This window comes from Microtus pennsylvanicus, chromosome 8 (assembly GCF_037038515.1).
Source record: "Microtus pennsylvanicus isolate mMicPen1 chromosome 8, mMicPen1.hap1, whole genome shotgun sequence".
Classification (NCBI taxonomy): Eukaryota; Metazoa; Chordata; class Mammalia; order Rodentia; family Cricetidae; genus Microtus; species Microtus pennsylvanicus.
Window position 1 is genome coordinate 93,781,684 of NC_134586.1, and position 22,258 is coordinate 93,803,941.

Here is a 22,258-nt window from a genome sequence, read left to right on the forward strand (position 1 = left end):
AGGGTGGTGGCGCATGCCTTTAATCCCATCACTCAGGAGGCAAAATCTGGTCAATCACTGTGAGTTTCAGGCCAGCCTGGTCTACAGAGAGTTTCAGGACAGGTTCCAAAGCTACATAGAGAAACCCTGTCTTGAAAAACCATAAAAAAGCTAGATTGAAGCAGAAGACAAGGTGATATGTTCAAAAGGAGGGGGAAAAAAGGAAAGAAAACCAGAAATTAATCCTAAGCAATAACAATAGACAAGATATTGAAAATATATATATATATATGAACTGAACAAAAATTGTAATTTGGAAGATTTTTTTCTGTTTCTTTTTTTCTTTCTTTTTTGAAAGAATGGGAAACGCATTTTATTTGGAGTTGCCATGTATATAGGGACATGTGGGAATACTTAGCTCAGCTTGTTTTGTGAATAGATCAGGACCCTTACATGTCTGAACCTGGGCGATAACGAACAGAATTACAGTTGGTGTCGATTATGTAGCTGACGCTCATTCACATTCTGCAGAGCGGGAAGGCTGGCTCCAGGCACCTAGGCTTTAAGTAATTTCTCTGTTTTGGAAGCACCCAAATCATCTTTCTTGTTATTCATTCAGCGGGCTTTGCTCCATCTGAAGGAAGACGTCTTGGCAGGTGCGAACGCGCTTCCATTTTCTTTCTTGTTAATTCCTTTCACATGATAAATTGCAGGGAACTCTACAGAAATCCCTTGGAATTGAAAAGTCAGCCTTCATGAATGCTTAGGAGCAAAGGTTTAAAACATAATAAGTCTGTAGCTATTCAGCAAAGAGAGTTTCTCTGAAACATTTGCAGGCGATTGCTACCTCTTAAGCGTGCATGTAAATTTTCACACATACTCTCTTGAACTTCCTCTTTGGCAGACCATTTAGAATTATTTAAAATAACTGGACCTCTCTCCCCAAGATTATCAAAATTATTTATATTTCTGAAGATAGTCAGTCATAAAATAGTCATGCCTCTAAAATCTAGTATGTAAAGAAAGGAGAAAAATCTTTGGGTTTCTACCTCTTTCTGTCTATATATGACAGTATCTTCATTTTATACCCTATTTTTGTGTCTCTCTTTACCTTTTGTTCATTACAGGGGTCTTTAAGCTATGTTTCTTAAAAGAATCATGTTAAAAAAAGACATCAAAGCACTGTGAACCTATTTCAGCCTTTCAAAAAACATTTTATTATTTTAAAATAAAGTTCTGTGGATTAATTTAAGATACCAAAATAATTTTAGTGTATCAAAATTAAAATCAAGTAAATTTAATACATGTATCATGGTCCAATAAATTTATATACATATATCAATATTCACTTATGAAATAATGAAAAAGCACCAAGTAAAATAATACAAAACTATGACAAAAAACTCATACTAGTGGGAGAAAATATTAAGACGTTATCAATAATAGACCTGAAACTTATGGATGATGAAGAGAAAGGAATACTACAATAGAAAGTTGATAATGGTGAGATATAACAATAACTGATACTGAAAAAAAAATTAGATGATCACAGTGGGTGAAGTGGCATTGTGTTTTTCCTTTAGAAAAACTAAGAAGCAGAAGCCTTCTTTTTAAAGCATGATGCTGAAATGTTTCATATTTAGACAACATGAAATGTCAGTGGGAGGGGGTGGGCCTGTAGCTCAGTGGTAGTCTGTACCTGACTATTTCCTGGGCTCGAGCCATGGCATTGCAGAACACACTATAAGTGACCTGTTGTTTTAATAAATATCAAATATGTGATAAAAGTAAAGATATTTTAATCATGGAAAATTTAAGCATAAAAGACTTCTGTAATTCTTAGTTAGATTAAAATGATTAAAAAATAGTAACATGTTTTTAAAAAAATGTTTAATTTCCTAAGGATACTGCTATGACAATGAACAGTTGGGGTCTTTGAGTATAGAATTGTAACTGTCCAAGACAGCCTCTTTGTTTTTAGGAGTTTCAGTTAGTGTCACAATGAAGGGGTAGCCTTCGGTCCATATTCACAACATTTTACATACATCACTACAAGCAGACAAGCATAGAAAGAGACGGGACAGACTGGGAGCAAATTGGAATGTTAAAATATTTGTGAAGGGCCCATCAGCGTTCTTTTGAGGTCCTTCAAAACTGTTGAGGAATATATGATATTAGAAAGGAAAATAAATCCCCCTTACAGATGGATTCAGATTTAGGAGACTTGAAAATCAATCCTGCTTACGATAATTTACTCTTCACATAGTGCTCCATACTTTACCAGACACCTCAGCTTATTGAATGCTTAAAACCATGGCAGCGTTCATGTTGATATAGATGTATATGTATACATAGTATAATATATATATGTATATACATATAATTACTTTTTATAGTTGAATCATGCAGTTTAAATTTCTTCTCCAAAATTTCACAGTATGGAAGTTCAGGAAAATGTAAACCTGTAACTAAATTCTTCACACTTAATGCATTCATCATATGTTAATCTCTGTGTGTGCTATCTAAAAATAAAATAATTTTGAAAATTTTCTCATTGGCTCTAATGCAGACATGGAGCAACTGGAATGTATAATGTTTCAGTTTTCTCTGTTTCTGTCTTTGTCTCTCTTACACACACACACACACACACAGAGAGAGAGAGAGAGAGAGAGAGAGAGAGAGAGAGAGAGAGAGAGAAAGAGAGAGATAAACAGTGCTTCTCATTACTGATGGTAATTTTATTAGACAACCAGGTCATCACAAAATGGTATCCAAAGGCATATATCTATATCTATATCTTTCTCACACTGTAATATACTATATAGTGTATGTGTTAATTATTCATAGTAATATATATTTTTTCAATAAATGATGCTTAAAAAAATAATGCCCAAACAAGGAAGAATATCCAGACCATTTGAAAAATTTTTTCCATTAAATTAGAGCCTTAAAACTAGTACCTGAAACTGTAAAAATACTTGAAGAAAACAGAGGTATTAGAATAGACAACATTTATTTTGCAAAGAAAGATTATTTAACTGTTTTATCATTTTGAACCCACCCCCCATTTAGTGCATTTTGTGCAACAAGTTCACAAAGTCAAACACATTTCTATATATCCAATTTCAAACATCTATATTCATACCTTAAGATTAAAAAATAGAACTGCCATTTTACCCAGCTGCTCCAACACTGTCTACATAGCCAAATGAAGTCAGTTTGCTAAATAGACAGGTATCTTCATTCCCACAGTTACTGCTTTGCCACCAAATCAACTGAGCTGTCCATCAATGGATGAATGGACAGAGAAAATTTAAAATATATACATAATGCAACAATATCCAGCTATGAATAAAATGAAGTGTCATCACCTACTATAAGTATGGACAAGACTGGAGATTATCATGGGAAGGCAAATAAGTCAGTTACTGAGGGACAGCATGAAGCCACTCATGTGGAATGCGAAATAGCTGGTCTCTTAGCACCTGAAAGAACAAGAGGTTACCAGGTACTAAATATATGGGTGGGGCTATATGTGGATGGACAGAAAAATATAAGCATTGATACTAAGTGACAGTCAGATGCTGCAAATAAATTCCAGTGTTATACTGTACAGTAGAATAACAATAATCTACATATTTTTAAAAGTTATAAAATGATTTTGAATGTTATTAGTACAGAGAAATGATAACATTTCCAGATATCTAAATATATTAAAGGTTATAAAATATATAAATATCAGGACATAACATAGTACTTCATGAATATGTATAATTTTTATGAGTATATAAGTCTATATATTTTATGCTGGTTTAAATCTTGTGTGTTGAATTGTCTTATTTTTATATAATAATGATTAATTTAAATGTCTAAATTGTTACAGTTTGGGATGGTTGAGTATTTAGGCATTTGAATAAACATAAGCTCAAATTAAGTAAGGCAATCCTGTTTATGCTCCGCAAACTAAGCACACAAGGATTATATTCATTCCAAACGCCCAATAATTAAAGATGAATTCAGAAACAGTCACCCTGCAGTTGAATCTGTGAAGATTTTTATTCTAGCTTTTTAAGGGGTAAATGAAACTGTTGCTAGGAGCTTAAATTTGTTTATTTTTCACTTTCACTTGACACTTTCATAACGTCAGCAGATTCTTATTAACAAAGTCAAAATGGTTACCCTAATTGTTTGATGTAATAAAGCAAGCTGGCCCTTGTGAAGGGGTTTGTCCCTCTGTAATTATATAATGGTTCATATTAAATTTGAGGTATAAATTTATTTCTGACATTTTAATTATCTATGTACATTTTAGGCTTACTATATAAGATGCTAAGTTAAAATTGATTTCCATGCATACTCTATTGCTGTTACATTGCTGTCTGCTGGCTTCACTGCAACCTGACTTCCTCTTCCTTCTGCGCTGTTAGAGGAACTAGTAAAATTGCTGGCTCACCCACTAACTGATCTGTAGCACCAACCTTCTCTATTTATCCTCCCGTGACATGTTCACAGATTTATTAAAGTCAGACAGTGGCCTTGTGGAAAAGAAGCTGAGACCAAGACACCATTCTAAGAAGTACTGAAGTATATAGCTATAATAATGTTTAAGCGGGCCCTGATATTAAAAAAAGAAAAAAAAATCAATGGAACCTGAGGCATGACTAGCATTAAAACAGATTGTGGTTTTAACAATGCTGTTTAATGTAAAGAAATTTGATCAATTACTCCATAAATAAAATATTCAATTAATATAAGCTCTCCTAATGTGATTAGTCTTTGGAAAATTAAATATATTTATATTATGTAGCAATATATTTCAAAACAAGTCTCTATAGGTTAAATGAGTAAGCCTTTATGTTTTTGTAAAAAAAAACAAGCATAAAGAGCAGAAACTATGCAGATATATATATAAAATCTGGCAGGGACACGAGAGTTTATATGTTGAGGTCCTCTTTTGTGTATAAGTTAGTTTAATTAAATGAAATAGAAGTAATAGATGATCATTTGTCAGTGGATATTAAAGACTATGGTTACTTTAAAAAACGTTTACAAACTAGGCTAAATGTTCCCAGCCAATTGGCAAAAATCTACTCATTAATTGTTATTTGTGATACTGAGCCAAGTGCTTTTGTACCTTCTAGGCAGGTGTTCTTCTACTGAGAGATGTTTCCAGCTAAAGAGCTAACATAATTAAAGCTATGGATAATAAATATGTGTGCACAAGGGTACATAAACCACAGGATCAGTTTACTCTTAGGAAACCGATGTCATGAACAGAGAGACACAGGGTAGAAGACAGTGAGGACCTTGTTATCTGGCTGTCTAATGGCTTCCTCTGGTAGGGTGATCCTGAGAAACTGGACAAACTGACAGTGGTACCCTCCTGCATGATTTCTCACCAGCTTTGAACAATTTGCTAACTATTTACAAGATCCGTCTTCAGAAAAACAGTTCTGCAAACGGTCAAATGGAGTTTACCTATGAATGCTGCTACATGGAGAAAACACAGAGGACACTTTCAAGAAATCTTTGTATGGAACACACTCAAATTTATTGTGAAGCAACTCTTCTCTTTTGAGCTCCCCTACCAGTTGTTTGTTCCCAGTAGCTCGGCTCTAAAATAATCACACAGAAACCATTTTTTTCAATACTGTTTGGCCAATAGCTGAAGCATATTTATGGCTAACTCATATCTTAAATTAACCCATCTCCATTATCACTACAAGGTTCTTGCTTACCAGGTAAAATTCTAACTTCTGTCTCAAGTGGGGCGACATTGCTTCTTCCGACTCCATCTTCTTTATCTCAGCATTCAGTTTAGTTTTCCCACCTAGTTCTACTCTGCTAAGCCACTGGCCCAAACAGATTCTTTATTAACCAATGGTATTTACATCATACAGAAGGGAATCCCACATCACCTACCTGGAGATACAGGGTTACTAGCAAAGTATAGATGCTTAGCTCTGGGCTTCCAGTAACCTAACTCCCCTAAACAAACCGACATAGCAATGGGGAAAAAAAACATTAGAAGAGCTTCATCGGTATAACTCTATTGGAAAAATGAGAGGGATCAAATTCCAGCCTTATTTTCAGGGGTACTGACACAGGCTTTAGGTTTAAATAGAGAATGGGGCAGTGTGTGAAGGTATATGTGAGCACACTCTCTTGGTCTAACTGTGGTCTGTCCTATGACTATTTCATTTATGGGTCTGTGAGGTCTCTGTAGAAGTGATTTTTACTTGCTCCATGGCGAAGCTTGTTTCTTCTCAAGATATGGATCAGACAGGATTTATCTCTCAGAATATTTATTCCCAGTGTAAGATCGAGTATCACATGAGATGGTCTGACTGCAAGACTTTAACTGCATTATTGTCTAGAGAATCAGATCCATGGATGGTCAAAGGTAGTTTAACCTTGAATGCTCTCTCTCTCTCTCTCTCTCTCTCTCTCTCTCTCTCTCTCTCTCTCTCTCTCTCTCTGTATAGTATATATGTGCATTTTATAACATTAAACTATGCTTTCATACCTTCAACAAAAATTAACTTGGATATGCTTTGCTAATATTTTTCTACTTGAAATTTCATTTTATTTGATTCTTTAAAAATACATATTTTTTTTAAAAAATCACATGAATGAGATGAAGCTACATATTGGTTTTTTTTTTATAATATCCTTAATGTCTATGTCAGGGGTCATGAAGACTAAAAAGAAAGAAAAAAAGCAACAGCAGTAACAACAAACAAAATGGGACCAGTTTCCTAACATGGAAAAGAGAAAAGAGACAAGAAATTAGGCAACTATAGAATGCTGAAAGTGGTAGGAAGATGCTTTCCCATGGAGTGATCAACAACTTGTTATCCCATAGTAAATGTTCAGCTCTGAAAACATGTACATTATGTTAAATTGTGCAGACTACATTTTTATATTTAGGTGAAAATATATACAAATAACACAAATTAAAAAGAGGTGGTTCAATTGAAATAGAGAAAGGGGGATCTTGGGAGGAATTAGAGGAAAGGGAAGCGGAAACATTATATAATTATGATCTCAACTTTTTTAAGAATTATAAGAGAAAACAACAAAGAATAAACAAATGATAACAAACCAAGTGAGAACCTTGTAATGGTAATAGAGTTCAGTAAGAAGAGTAAGAAGGGATCCTACCTGTAGTTTAAAAAGAATAAGAGAGATAGACTCAGAAAATATTGACTGACACTGTAATTAGTTATGCTTATATGTTATCTGAAAATAAGATGTATTTCCTTTTTTTCAAAATAAGAAAACATTTACAGCCATTCTTTTCTTAGCTTCTGTAAATTGTGCATTGTCATTTTGTTGATAGAATGTTTGGAAAACTGCAACAACTATAAAATCGCCTATTGCTTTAAAACACATTTTTTTTCAAATATTTTAATCTCAATTTTATACTTGAATGATATAAAAGCTTTCTATATAGAGATGTTTATATAATAAATTTTCAGTATTGAAAAGTGATAGCATTGGGTAATTTAGCTATTGCTTCTAAAGTTATACTATGATTTAAAAAATAAAAATATTTATATAGTTTGAATACCAATTTGTGAAAATGAATAATATATATGTAAATGTGTTCAAACTATGCATTTATCAGTAAAATAAAATGAAAATAAGAAATACAATTTTAAGCTATCATATTTTCTAAGACCAAGTCTACCACACAAGCCAGTATTATTAAGTCTATAGTGAATGTAGTTCTTCCATAGATTGAACTGAAATTGGTACCACATTTTTAGATAGCAAGTTGTCATTCTCAATCAAGTACAAAATATATAAATCTGCTGACCAGAGAATCCTATGTGTAAGTTGATCTTACACAGAAGTATTCCTACTGCTGAGAAGATGGTCATCTCAACTGTGGGCTGCAATAATACAGGAGAAAACCTACATTTTCATTCAAATAATTATGACTCAAACAGAAAGGAATATCACAGTCACTGAACAAAATGAATTCAGTTCTATTTAATGAAGTGGAATATAGATTATATAATGCTGGAAAACTTCCAAGTCACAGAGTAGAATGTGATACCTCTGTGCTTACTCAGTCCTATCTGTCTACCTGCCTGTCTATGTAGTTATCTATCATCTATCAATCATTTACCTAAAATCCCATTTATCTTTTAATCATCTGTCAATCATTTCTCTCTGTATCTGTTACCCACCTCTCATTTATATTTATTTATCATCTTCCTAGCAATCACCTATCTGTAAATCATTAATCCATCTATTTATCAATTATCTATCTATATATCTATCCACCTAATTATGTGTGATCCCTCCTATTTGAGGATTTGAAAATGCATAAGGAAACCATACAAGTTAAGATGCAAAAACTTTGACATTATAATTCTATCCAGTTTGTTTCTTCTTTTATAAGTATATTTGTTATGATCAAAATAATGAGAAAAAAGAGTGTGATGTTCTGAAGAGGTATGTACAGCATTGCGATTTAAACTTACATTGTTCAGGATAAACAAAGATAAATAGTCAATTGGTTATTCACATATAACCAAAATTATGCATTTAATTAGGTCTGCAACTGTAAAAACTAACCAATATAAAATGATCACCATGAAAATACAGAATTATATGCTCTAAATACTGATTGTGCTTTTGCCTGGGACACAAGGGCTCAGAATTAAGGGCATTATTTGTGTATTTTTCAAATATAGCTTAAGAATCTGGTACTCAAATTTTTATAACAATAAAAAGAATTTAAGATAGTGTTGATAAAACTTAGTTTGCATGAAATACAGTTGTAAGTAAGAGAGGACAATAAAACTAATGATCTGGATATGACCAAACAGAAACATCAATTTATCAAAAACTTTGTATTATACTGTGGTTAGGCACCATCTGGTTCACAATTGATATAAAATATATGTGCCTTACAGCTGTTCTGACAGCTGTATGTTGTGTGGAGCTGCGGTGTGCTGCATTCCGCCTGACTCCCAGGCGCCTGGCTAGCTTATGCCTCGAAATAATTACACGGAAACTGTATTCTTTTAAACACTGCTTGGCCCATTAGCTCTAGTCTCTTATTGGCTAGCACTTACATATTGATCTAACCCATTTCTAATATTCTGTGTAGCACCACAAGTTGGCTTACCAGGAAAGATCTTAACCTGCATCTGTCTGGAGTGGGAGAATCATGGCGACTGCCTGACTTGGCTTCTTTCTCCCAGCATTCTGTTGTGTCTACTCTGTCTACCTAATTTTCTGTCCTATCAGGCCAAGCAGTTTTCTTTATTAGTTAACCAATGAAAGCAACACATAAGATACCATCATTTCCCCTTTTTCTGTTTAAACAAAAAGAAAGGCTTTAACTTTAACATAGTAAAATTACATATAACAAAACAGTTATCAATTAAGAATTACAGTTACAACATTTTATCTTTTATCATAACTAAGGAAAACTATAACTTTAACTAACCATTCTTCAACTCCATCAAAGACTCCAGAAGGATATAATATTACCTAAGCAAACAAGAAGTCCAAAGCTCTAGAAATGACAGAGACATCTAGCTGTCTGGACAGTCGCCCAAAGTTCCTCTGTACAGTTGGGCATCCATCTTCAGCCTTCAGGCCCATAGTATCCAGAAGACATTTCCATGAAGCAGGAAATTTCAAAGGCAGTTCAGTCACTATCTGCTGTGTCCTGCAGAATGTCTCGCAGACTCTTTCATGAATCAGGAACTCTGAAAGATCATCTCACCTTTAGGCAAGTTTAGTAGTCCTCTCTCTGTGGGTTCTGTGTCCAGTTTGTGCAACAGTACAAGCAAGAGCAGTTTCTTGCACAAATGGCTAAGCAACTCCATAAGGAGACTCTTCAATGCCCATCTTCCTCTTGAAGTAGATTGGTGCTGTCAGGAGCAGACGTGTCTCATTGTCATGAAAAGCCCTAAGTTTTTAAAACATTAAATGCCATATTAGGCAGTCTTTGAAAGATATGAAGAATGCCTATCTAACTGAAATATATCTCTATATATCTAGAAAATCTAACTAACATAACTACAAGCTTGACTATTATTGATGACTATCCACTAACAACCTATATTTCCTAATTATACATTATATTTTAAAATGAACTACATAATCACAATACCTTAATCAAGAGCAGAAATACATATACATATAACAAAGTTGACCTTAAAATCCATACCAATGCAAATTATTCATATATCATATCCCCCTTTAAATGTAAAGGAATGCTTATAAACAATATTTGGGAACATGGGCACAGATTTTTCTCTCCAAACTGCTTCCTGCTGTATGGGGGCACTGTTATGTAGGTCTTTAAGGGTATAACCTGTGTGCCAGTGTCATCTCAGTTGGCAGTTGAGTGAAGTAATTTTTTGAGGGTGTTCACAGCAACCTTTCAGAAGGGTGTGGTCCATCGTACCATATTGGGATAGATGCAACCCACAGGGTCTCATCCTCTGTGAAAACAAAAGAAGACCCTCTCCAAAGCATCATATCCTTAAATCCAAATTTTGAAATCATAATACCCTTATATCCATTCTGGTTTAGCTTGGCAGCCCATTTAATGAAATGTCTCTCCGTACTTAGCTCCTTTACAGTCAAAAAATTTAAAGAAAACACAATATACATAATCCAGATTCTCTGTGAATTTTCCATTGTTACGTGGCTTATTTTTCTTTATTTCTTTTAATCTATAATTATCTGTACTCTGTTTCTTTAAAGACTTTACCTTTTTTTTAAACCACTAACATTATTTTCTATATTCTTTTTCTTCTCTCTCTCAAGCCTATGTAAATTCATCCAACCCTGTGATCCATAGGTCTTCTATGTCTGAAATCTGTTCTATTGTGAATTTTTTTTTTTTTTTTTTTACTATCCAGGAGCAGTTCTTAAAATGTTAAGCACTTCTTAAAAACTTAAGTTGCATCTTGTAGGGGTAATACTTACCGCTTGTTTACTGCCAGTCTAAACCTTAACTGCGCTCGCTCTTGTTATGGTAATTACAATCATTCCTGCCTGAGGTCAGCACAGTTCAGCAAGGAGCAGGCACTCCTGCCTCAGATCCATTTGGTGCCCCTGAGCTGTGCACAGTTCCAGGCACACAGCAAGTCCACATTGGAGCCACAGTCAGCAGTTTAATTCTGAGACTGAGCGTCCAGCACAGAAGATCTTTTCATCCAAGTTCCAGCCAAATCTGACACGCAGAGCACTGCGCAGTCTGAAAACACGTCTCTGTATGGCGGCAGAAATCCGCCTTGCTCTTCTGCCTGTCTAAGCCTGATTCTGCCATCTGCCCAGGTGCAGGCAGGGAGCTGAGCCATCAGCATGGTCTCAGAGCACTCTCCTTCCGATCCCAAGTGGGAACACAAATATCCAGTCCCATAAAAGCCATTGAAATGCTTTAAAGCCAGAGTTTGCACTGGTGGCATAGCCCCAGGAAGCCCCGCTTTAAAATGATGCAGCTTTTTTTTCTGCTGCTGTTGCCTTATCAGGAAATCTCTCTATGGCACACCAACAACAAACAGCAAAAATCTGTGTTAAACTCTCTCTCCCTTATTTTTAAGCCTTCTCAGGTTTTTAAGTGGATTTAACTCCATGTTGGGCTACATTCCTGGCATCCGGCTGCCCCCTCAACAGCTGTAAACTAGGAGATTTGAGTGAGAAATCCTCTTTTCTTTCTTTATCAGACTCTTCCTCTGGAGGCTGAAGGTGTGCTGTCATGCCCTAGAAGTGATACTCCCTCTGGAGGATCTTGGGAGAGTCAGTTCTTTTGTTTTGTTCTTTCTTGCACCGTAGAACTGAATCCTGGCCTTTGTTCTATCTTCAAAAGCAGTGAAAAGTCTGCTTCACACTCCACATCACCTCCTTTAGTGTTATACCACCTCTTTTCTTCTCCTCAGAAGTACACTTGAGCTGTATTTAGTGCTCACTGAGATAAATGAGGATAATCTCTCTATTTCATCATCCTCACCATAGTCAAAGATGCCTGCTCTCTGGACCACACAGGTAACACTCACAGCTTCCTGTTCACTGTTCAGACACAAGGATGCTATCATTCAGCTTGTTGTATGCATACACTGAAGACAGTGTCTCTGTTACAGAAATGCTTTGTAAATGCTCATCATCACTACTTAAAGGTAGTTTGTGGTAGGATGTTACAAAAGCCCCAGGAAAATACTAGGGTTGTAGATGGCAATTTTGTGGGGTCAGGCTATACTCCTCTATGAGTATATCACAAATAACATGGTACCAGACTAAGCCCTGAGAGGAACTGCTGATGCTGGGTTTTCCAATTCAAGAGTCACCCCAGGTTGAAAGAGCTATGTAGATCAACTATCTCTTCTTAATCCTTCCTGTGCCCACCCCTTTGATTGGTACAAAAAAATATCAAAGATACTTCAATCTGTATGTCTTAGTTTAACTCTTTTCTCAACACATTATTTTGTGTTTCTGAACATTATCATTTTATTCTATACGATGGGAATGGAAGTACCTATCCCACAGGCCTAAAGATGGGCTAACAGCAATTTAGTCTACAGATACTATGCTCTCTCTCTTTTTACACATTATTTGTAAGAATACAGATCCTGCATTATTCTCAGGAATAATACAAAATATTCAGAATATTAAGGGCATAAGCCAAAAAATCTTATGGTTGATTGTAAAAGTCAACTTAAAATTTGTTGCCAGCTAAATGGCAGATATAAATATAAAATTTCATCCTAAATGAGGACACATGAAAGCAACATTTAAGCCCCCATTTTGATTATTTCCACCACTGTTGTCATTTTATACTTTTTTATTTTTATTTTTTTTCCAATATAAATTTTTTATTTGCTTACAGACTTAAAACACTTTTATGAAACATGTCACACATGTCAATCAAGATGCAAGGTGAAGAAAGAGAAGCATTTCTGGTGCTCTCCCCATTTAGCTAGTGATAGGTGTGGTTAGCTATCAGGTGCAGGCCTTGTCTCTCTTTTCCCCTCCACTCTACTCTTCTGAATTCCGTGCTTGTAAGTTTTGACAGCTGTAACACTAACGTTGCTACAATCATATCTAGACACCTGTCCCTGCTTAGAGACTTTCTGCTCTGTATCTTAGTATTAGCCAAACTGTCACAGGGCACCCTGAACTCTCAGCAGTGACAATTCCCAACACAAAATTATTCACAAGCAGACATTTTTAGTAACAACTGGCATTGGTATACTTCAATTGCAATTCAATGAAAAAAGTCTGTTTGAAAATAAACTTTGAAAAATATTTCCATAAATAACCTTTTTTTGTTGTTTTTTTTTAAATTTATTAGATTTTTTTAAAAAAAATACCAATCCAAGTTTCTACTCCTTTTCGTCCTCCCATTCCCTCCACACACCTTCCCACCCCACTTGCATCTAATGCTCAGAGAGGGTAAGGTACATTGGCTTTGTGGAAGGTCCAAGGCCCTTCCTACTATATCTAGGTTAAGCAAGGTATACATCCAAAGAGATTAGGATCCCAAAAAGCCAGTACATGCAGGAGGGATAAATCCTGGTGCCACTGACAGTGTCCCCCCAGTCTGCCCCAGCCATGCAACTGTCAACCACTTTCAGAGGGACTAGTTTGGACCTATGCTGATTCCTTCCTTATCCAGCTGGAGTTGGTGAGCTCCCATTATCTCAGGTAAACTATTCAGTGGGTGACCCCATCATTGTCTTGGTCTCTTTGCTTATTACTTCCCAGTCCAGCTGGAGTTGGCAAGCTCTTATTAGCTCAGGTAAACTGTTTCGGTGGGTGAATCCATCATGGTCTTGACCTCTTTGCTGATATTCTCATTCTTTCCACTCTTCATCTGGTCTTTGGGACCTCAGTCTCTGCCTCTGTTTCCATCAGTTGCTGGATAAAGATTCTATGGAGATATTTAAGATAATCATCTGTCTGATTACAGGCTAAGTCAAGATCAGGCCTCCCCTCTCCTCTATTGCTTAGGGTCTTAGCTGGGGTCGTCCTTGTGGATTCCTGGGAATTTCTCTAGAGCCTGATTTCTGCTAACTCCATAATGGCTTTCTCAATAAAGATATCTCTTTCCTTACTCTCATCACTGTCCTTCCTCCAACTCGACTATCCCATTCCTTCAAGTTCTCTCCAAACCTCCCCTTCTCTCCTCTTCTTCCCCATCTATTTCCGCCCCCCCCCCCCCGCTCCCAATTTTGTCAGGCAATCTTGTCTGTTTCCAATTTCCAGGTGGTTCTATATATGTTTTTATTTAAGTTCACCTTACTTCTTAGCTTCTCTAGGATCATGAACTATAGGTTCAATGTCCTTAGTTTATGCCTAGTATCCACTTATGAAGAAGTACATACCATATTCATGTTTTTGGGTATGGGTTACCTCACTCAGGATAGTATTTTCTAATTCCATCCATTTACATGCAAAATTCAAGATGTCATTTTTTTTTCCACTGAGTAGTATGCTAAAGTGTAAATGTGTCACTATCTTCTTTATCCATTCTTTGGTTGAGGGGCATCTAGATAGTTTCCAGGTTCTGACTATTACACATAATGCTGCTATTAACATAGTTGAACAAATGCTTTTGTAGTATGATTGAGCATCTTTTGGGTATATATGCCCAAGAGTGGTATTGCTGGATCATGAGGTAGGTTGACTCCCAGTTATCTGAGAAACTGCCGTGCTGATTTCCAAAGTGGTTGTACAAGTTTGTATTCCCCCCAACAATGGATGAGTGTCCCCCTTACTCCATATCCTCTCCAGCACAGCTATCATTGGTGTTTTTGGTTTTAGTCATTCTGACAGGTGTAAGATGGTATCTCAGAGTTGTTTTGGTTTACATTTCCCTGATAGTTAAAGATGTTGAACATTTTGTTAAGTATCTTTTGGCCATTTGAGATTCTTCTGTTGAGAAATCTCTGTTTAGTTCTGTACCCCTTTATTTAATAGGATATTTAGAATTTTAATATCTAAGTTCTTGAGTGTTATACCTAACCTACTTTGCATTCCATCTAAGGAAAACTGCCACTATAACTATCTAGTCTTCAATCCTACAAGTTTGCATATCTTTAGCCTTTTCTGATCGCAGGAGCAAACTTTAAACTGATATGCTACACCTTGATACCTTGTAAAACTCTCAGCATGCTTTACCTGCTTCTTAGTGCCTAAGAGTCAAGCCTAAAACTCTCATTCTGCGTGGAGGTTCATCTGTCCAGGAATTACACGCCATCTTCCCAGACCTCTAGAATGCCAATGCTTGCACTGTGGCAGGTATTTTTACTTGGTCTTTTGTTCTTATTAACATACTGGGTGTTCAAGAGCTTATTCACTGTCAGAAACTGTTTGGTTGGTCAAAACTCTTTTATCCTAGCATCCTCAGGTTCTAGATAGAAATACAATGAGGACTACTGAGAACTCAAGAACAATGGCAATGGGTTTTTGATCCTACTGCACGTACTGGCTTTGTGGGAGCCTAGGCAGTTTGGATGCTCACATTACTAGACCTGGATGGAGGTGGGTGGTCCTTGGACTTCCCACAGGTCAGGGAACCCTGATTGCTCTTTGGGCTGACAAGGGAGGGGGACTTGATCGGGGGAGGGAGAGGGAAATGGGAGGTGGTGGCGGGGAAGAGACAAAAATCTTAAATAAATAAATAAATAACTAAAATACCAAATGGTGAAAAAAAGAAATACAAGTGCCACATTGGTGTGACAAATTGTAGTAGTATGACATTATGCTCTGATCTTTGGACTATTTGGGGAGGGTTGTCACCCAGTTTCCAAATGAATCACACATGGAGTCTTATTTATAAATGTCTGGCCTTAGTTTAGCTTGCTTCTTGCCTGCTTTTCTTAACTTGTATTATCCTGTCTACTCTTTGGCCCCTGTGTTTATCCTGTTCTCTTCTATAAATCTTTCTCTTATTCCATGGATTGTCATGTATATGGGTGGCTGGCCCCTGATGTCCTCACCTTCTCTGGCTACTTCTCCAGATCCCCTTCTCCCAGTTTTCTCCTATACATTCTCTCTGCCTGCCAGCCTCACCTAGTCTTTCTCCTGCTCTGCTATTGCTGCTCAGATGTTTGTTAGACCATCGGGTGTTTGAGACAGGCAAAGCATCACAGTTTCACAGAGTTAAACAATTGCAACATAAACAAAAGTAACACACCTTAAAAAAATATTCTCAACAGTAGTTGATAGTCATCTCACAGATAAAACAGTAGCCACACCCAGATTATGTTGAGGAGAGAGGATTTACTTCATGGAGTTCAGGACAACAACAATAGTAAAAGGAAATAGTATGTAATCCTCTTAGATACATTCTAAGGCACTGGCAACAGGGTATGATTGGACCTCTAATTTTAGTGTCTGTACGCAAATGAACAAACAAACAAAATCTATGGAAATTTGAGACTGGATAGATGGTTCAGTGGTAAACCATTTACCATGTAAATGTGAGAACCTGAGTCCAGATCTTTATAATTCATGTAAAGCCAGATGTAGAAGCATGTATGTGTAATCCCAGTGCTCCAATGATAACATGAGAAGGTAAGAGAATCTGCAAATGCTAGCTGACCTACACAGAAGCAAACAAGATAGAAGTCATGAACCTATATACTGCATTTTCTATGACCTCCACACAATTGACATAGAACGTTCATGCCAGCATCCACACCTACAGACATGAACACAAACATGCACACACATACACAAACTTAAACATTTTATAAATAAACTGAAAACCTGTATTATCATTGACTTCTATTAAGTAATAGGTGGTAGTAAGAAAAAGTGGCCTACAGCCAAGTGCTGTGACTGTTATAATTTGATACTCTAAACATATACTCAAAAATCAAAGTCCATGAGCTTGAAGATACATGAATTAGGCAAGAACTTTGATGCTTTGAAACATCTCAAGAACCCGCTTTGATTCCACACTCATAGTGGCCTTTGGGGAACGATAGCCACCTCATTCTTTAGACAGGAGCGTGGAGAAAGAGGCCTCCAGACCCTGACCATCACTCACACAGCTAGTTCCCAAGAACAGGGCTTGAGACTCTTTCTGTCTTCAACTCCAATTTAACAATTCGTTCTCTCTAAGCAGCCTCCTCATGGAAGAAAATAAGTCATGGCTAATCCTCGGCACCACTGAGATCTGGCTTCTTCCTCTCTCAGCTAGTCATTTCTCTGAGCTGTGGGCAAGTGTCTGGTTGCCAGATAATATGTCTGGCATATGTAAGATTTGTAGCACAAAGGGAGGTCTGAACACACAGTGCAGAGCTGACAAGGGGAGGAAATGGTGCTGAGAGGGATAACATTTTAAGCACGGCAGTCTCACTGGTGTGTGTACTACCTTCTATGTGGAGATACATCCACGTGCAGTAGTGAGAAAAATACCATTCTAGGATGGTAAAGCTTTAGACTCTTGAGATTCTCGTGTGTCAGATCTATGGGTGTGACATTGCAAACAACATACGCTGCAACTTTATTGGCTTTAGAAAAATGGGAGAAAATATTTCACCACAGAAAGCTCCTGGGTGTGTGAAAACAAGGAGTTTTAGCCTCAGCAGTCTACGAAGGAAACTCAAATGAAGCGACTAACATATAAACACCGCAGTGGTCAGAGGATAGCACATTTGATTAAGAACATAGGGGTGCCACTGAGGGGCGGAAGGTTGATAGAGGTGCCAGTGTGGGTTTGTAAGTTCTGTCTGTTCAGACTTGGTGACTGGATGTGTGTTCCTTCCTTCCTCAGCACTGCCAGCTGCAGTTCTTAATGAGTTATTGCCTACCAGTCCTGGAAGGCGACATGCACGTTAGGAGGCATGTTCGAGAACATTTTCTGTGTTTCAGAGTTTATATTCTGAAGAGGTTCAAAATGAGCCCCTGACATAGTTCTTGAAAGGAGGTTAAAACAGAGAGACTTCTTGGAGCAACTCAAAGAGTTTTGGGGTTTTTGTTTGTTTTGTTTTGCTTTTGTGATCTGAAATTGATGTTCAGCCTCCCAATTTGCAGAAGGCATTTATTAGAGTCCTTCACTTCTTAAGAAAAGATTTTCAGTTTTGAAACAACAGAGAAATAGATTTTATTACACAGACATTGATGTTATTACAGAGAGAAACCAAAGAACTCAGACTGTCTTCATCAATTCTTAAATAAAATTATAGAAAGCAGTTGCTATAGCAAATGACTATTCATTACTTTTATCATAGTTAGGCATTGGAGGCAAAATTATTCCCAGCAGTGAAGGCCAATAAAAATAGAGCATACAGGTGGGGAAGGGAATGAGCACCTTCAGAGGACCTGGGGCCTGGCAGGCAACTTTGCTTTTGACTTCATAGTATAATTTTTTTTTTTTAAAAAAAAGCGTTTTTTATGACTCAGCAGTTAAGAGTACTGCCTGCTCTTCCAGTGGTCCTGACTTCAATTCCCAGCAACCACATGACTCACAACTGTCTGTAATAAGCTCTGGTGCCCTCTTGAGGGAGAGATCTGGTCAGTTGTCCTCATCAGTTTAGACCCGAAACCCAGTGCAGACGTGTTTAACAGAATTGCCATACATGGGCTGCTCATGCTTGCTTCAGCATTGCTAGGGTATAACTTTCAAATTTCAATTTCATTTTTTACGAGCATCTGCTAAGTGGTAGGTATGTTGATTTGTTCCAGACATGTGTGTTTTATCCTCTCACGAATCCTGAAAAATGAAAAAATAAATGAAGTTTATTTTCATGCAAAAAAAATGAAGACATTGAATGATCCTTGTTTTCACAATTAAATCTCCCATGTTCTTCCTCCCTCCTGGTAGGTCTCAGGATGATAGCTGTCTTTCAAGGGGGTCCTTTTGTCTCTGCTGCCTATCTCTCTGAGTCCTGCAGGTGCATGATGGGTGCTTGGTGAAATCAGCTTATCCGGGGCTCCAAACTTATGATGTTTTAGTATGATGCTGTCAACTGCACATATGTTGAGTTACATTCATGGCTACCCTTTGACACGTGAGGTCCACAAGTCTCAGACTGGACACAGGAAGAAATCACATTATGGGGAGTGAATTGTCACCCACTATCTGGCATATTTCTCAAGCATCACAGTTTCCCTATATCCTTGTCCACATCAGCTTCCAAGTGCCCCACACATCTCCGTCTTTGCCTTTCTTCCCTCCATCCCTCTTGCCTCTCTTCCTTCTTGTTTTCTTTTTTGTCTTCATTCTTTATTTTTTTTCTCTCTCTCTTCCTCTCCCGCCCCCTCTGGCATGCACATGCATTGGAGCATGTGTCAGAGGGGAAGGAAGAGTTGAGGGTCTTTCCATCTTGTGCATTATTAACACTGAACCCAATTCATCAGCACTTTTATTGGGTTATCATACACTAACATGATGATATGTTCAGTAGACTGACAAACAGCAACCTATAAAACAAGAACTGTGGGAGTTAACATGACTTAGCCCATATGTCTGAATTATTCTTGGTATACATCGATTGCTATACAGTAGCCTCCATATAAATAATAATTAATTATTAATACCAATTGCTTAAATTATTCCTTTGAAAAACTGAAAAAGAAAAAATTTAGACGGGCCACAGAATAACTTATTTCTACCATTCAGATATTATTCCAAAATATATTGTTTTATGTTATTATAACATTCTATATAAATATGCACTATGTGTCTTTAAAGAATCAGCCCTGCTTAGTAGAGTATCACTGTAGGCATCGACATGTAATTTTCTTATATGCTTTCCATGTATATTTTCATACCATAAATATTTTTTAATCAGTGCTCTTACATAACATTGACTCAAATGACCTCTCCCAGGTGTATAGTCTTTCCATTTTAAAAAAAAATCATTATTAAAAACGCCATAGTGAGCTCCCTCTAAACGAGTAACCTTCATGATGGAAATAAGGAATCTTAAGACTAGAGAGAGCATGCCACTGAACAGAAATCCCTGAAAGGACTGGGAGCAGAGCGCATGTCTTTTTATTATTTATTTATTTATTAAAGATTTCTGCCTCCTCCCCTCCACCACTTCCCATATCCTTCCCACTTCCCCAATCAAGTTCCTCTCCCTCATCAACCCGAAGAGCAATCCGGGTACCCTGCCTTGTGGGAAGTCCAAGGACCTTCCACCTCCTTCCAGGTCTAGTAAGGTGAGCATCCAAACTGCCTAGGCTCCTACAAAGCCAGTACGTGCAGTAGGTCAAAACCCACTGTCATTGATCTTGACTTCTCAGCAGTCCTCATTGTCCGCTATGTTCAGCGAGTCCGTTTTATCCCATGCTTTTTCAGACCCAGTCCAGCTGGCCTTGTTGAGTTCCCGATATATCATCCCCAATGTCTCAGAGCGCATGTCTTTGTGCAGTAATTCTAGAACAAGCGACAGTACTGCTACCTTCTGTAAGGGCCAAGAACCTCAGCAACAGCGCCACCTGCAGACAGTTCCTGTCAGTGGATAGACAGCATTAGGTCTCTGGACGTCCCATCACCTAGCTCAGCATGAAGATTCTCTCCACTTGCCTCTTTTCACCTGATCCTTTATCTATGGGTTTCTGAAAGTGAAGTACACAGTCTCTCCTTTAATCCCTTCTCAGACGCTCCTTTTGAGATCTGCAAAGTGGTTTCATGGCTCCAACCGATCCAGTTTTATTTTTCTCAGAAAAAATCCTGGTTCTGGTTCTAAAACCTCTGTAAGTCAGCCCAGTGGGGAACATGTTGATCTGTTTCTTGGAATCCATTTAATATTTTAGAAAATTTATACTATATTTTTATACTTTTCTTAGATATCTTTAAAGTTTTATCGCATTAATTTTACATTAATTGGAAAGAGGAAAGGCGAAAACATGGCTTGTCTCTTTTGCTTGTTCAGTCGTGGCTCTCTTTAAAATCACTTGCTTGTCGGTTGCTAGTACCATCGTAAAAGTATGAACGTGATGTATCAGCCATCATGCAGATTGAAAATAAACTACTGATTTAACTCATCAACATACTGTTTCTTTTTTCTATTAAGTTCCTCTTTTCTTACTTTTATTTCTGTGCATGTTGAATGGGTAAGAACATTCTATGAGGTACGTCCCTTGAAAAGTAAAGTATTTGTGTCATTTTATCCAATTCTACCTTTAGTTTGTGCTCATAATTAACTCATAATTTAATAATCAAAACTACAAACAAAAAGGGAATAAAGTCAAAGCCATATTTTTTTCACTGAAGAGATTACTTTAAAGTCTTCCAGAAACTGTTTTGCCTTAAATATCAATGCACACATTTAAAATCATTCATTTTTATGATGTATGTATGTGTATTACAAGGGTTCATGCTACTGTGTGGGTGTGGAGGTCAGAGGTCAACTTTGGAGCAGCTTCCCTCCCACCTTTGTGGGCTGTGGGAGGAGGTCCCTAGGCTTACACAGCAAGTGTCTATCTGTTAAGCCACAATTTATATCGTTTTGGTGTTTGTTTTTTTCCCTTCTGAATACTGGTATTCAGATACTTAAGAATTTTAGCCATTCTGACAGGTGTAAGATGGTATCTTAAAGTTGTCTTGATTTGCATTTCCCTGATTGCTGAGGAAGTTGAGCATGACCTTAAGTGTCTTTTGGCCATTTGAAGTTCTTCTGTTGAGAATTCTCTGTTCAGCTCAGTGCCCCATTTTATGATTGGGTTGAATAGCCTTTTACAATCTAGTTTCTTGAGTTCTTTATATATTTTGGAGATCAGACCCACACACTGAGACAACCGGGATGTTCTATGGGGAACTCACCAAGGCCAGCTGGCCTGGGTCTGAAAAAGCATGGGATAAAACCGGACTTGCTGAACATAGCGGACAATGAGGACTACTGAGAACTCAAGAACAATGGCAATGGGTTTTGATCCTACTGCATGTACTGGCTTTGTGGGAGCCTAGGCAGTTTGGATGCTCACCTTACTAGACCTGGATGGAGGTGGGTGGTCCTTGGACTTCCCACAGGTCAGGGAACCCTGATTGCTCTTTGAGCTGATGAGGGAGGGGGACTTGATCGGGGAAGGGGGAGGGAAATAGGAGGTGGTGGTGGGGAGGAGGCAGAAATCCTTAATAAATAAATAAAATTAAAAAAAACAAAACAGATACTTAAGAATATTGGAAATTTCACTAAGTCATACTATTATTATACTGTCATCATTCCTCTTCTTTTTGCCTTCTCTCTCTCCTTCCATCCCTCCCTCCTTCCCTCCTTCCCAGAATCCATCTTCTTTTCCCTCTATACTTTTCCCTCTGTCTGTTCTTCCTACCTGCCTCCCT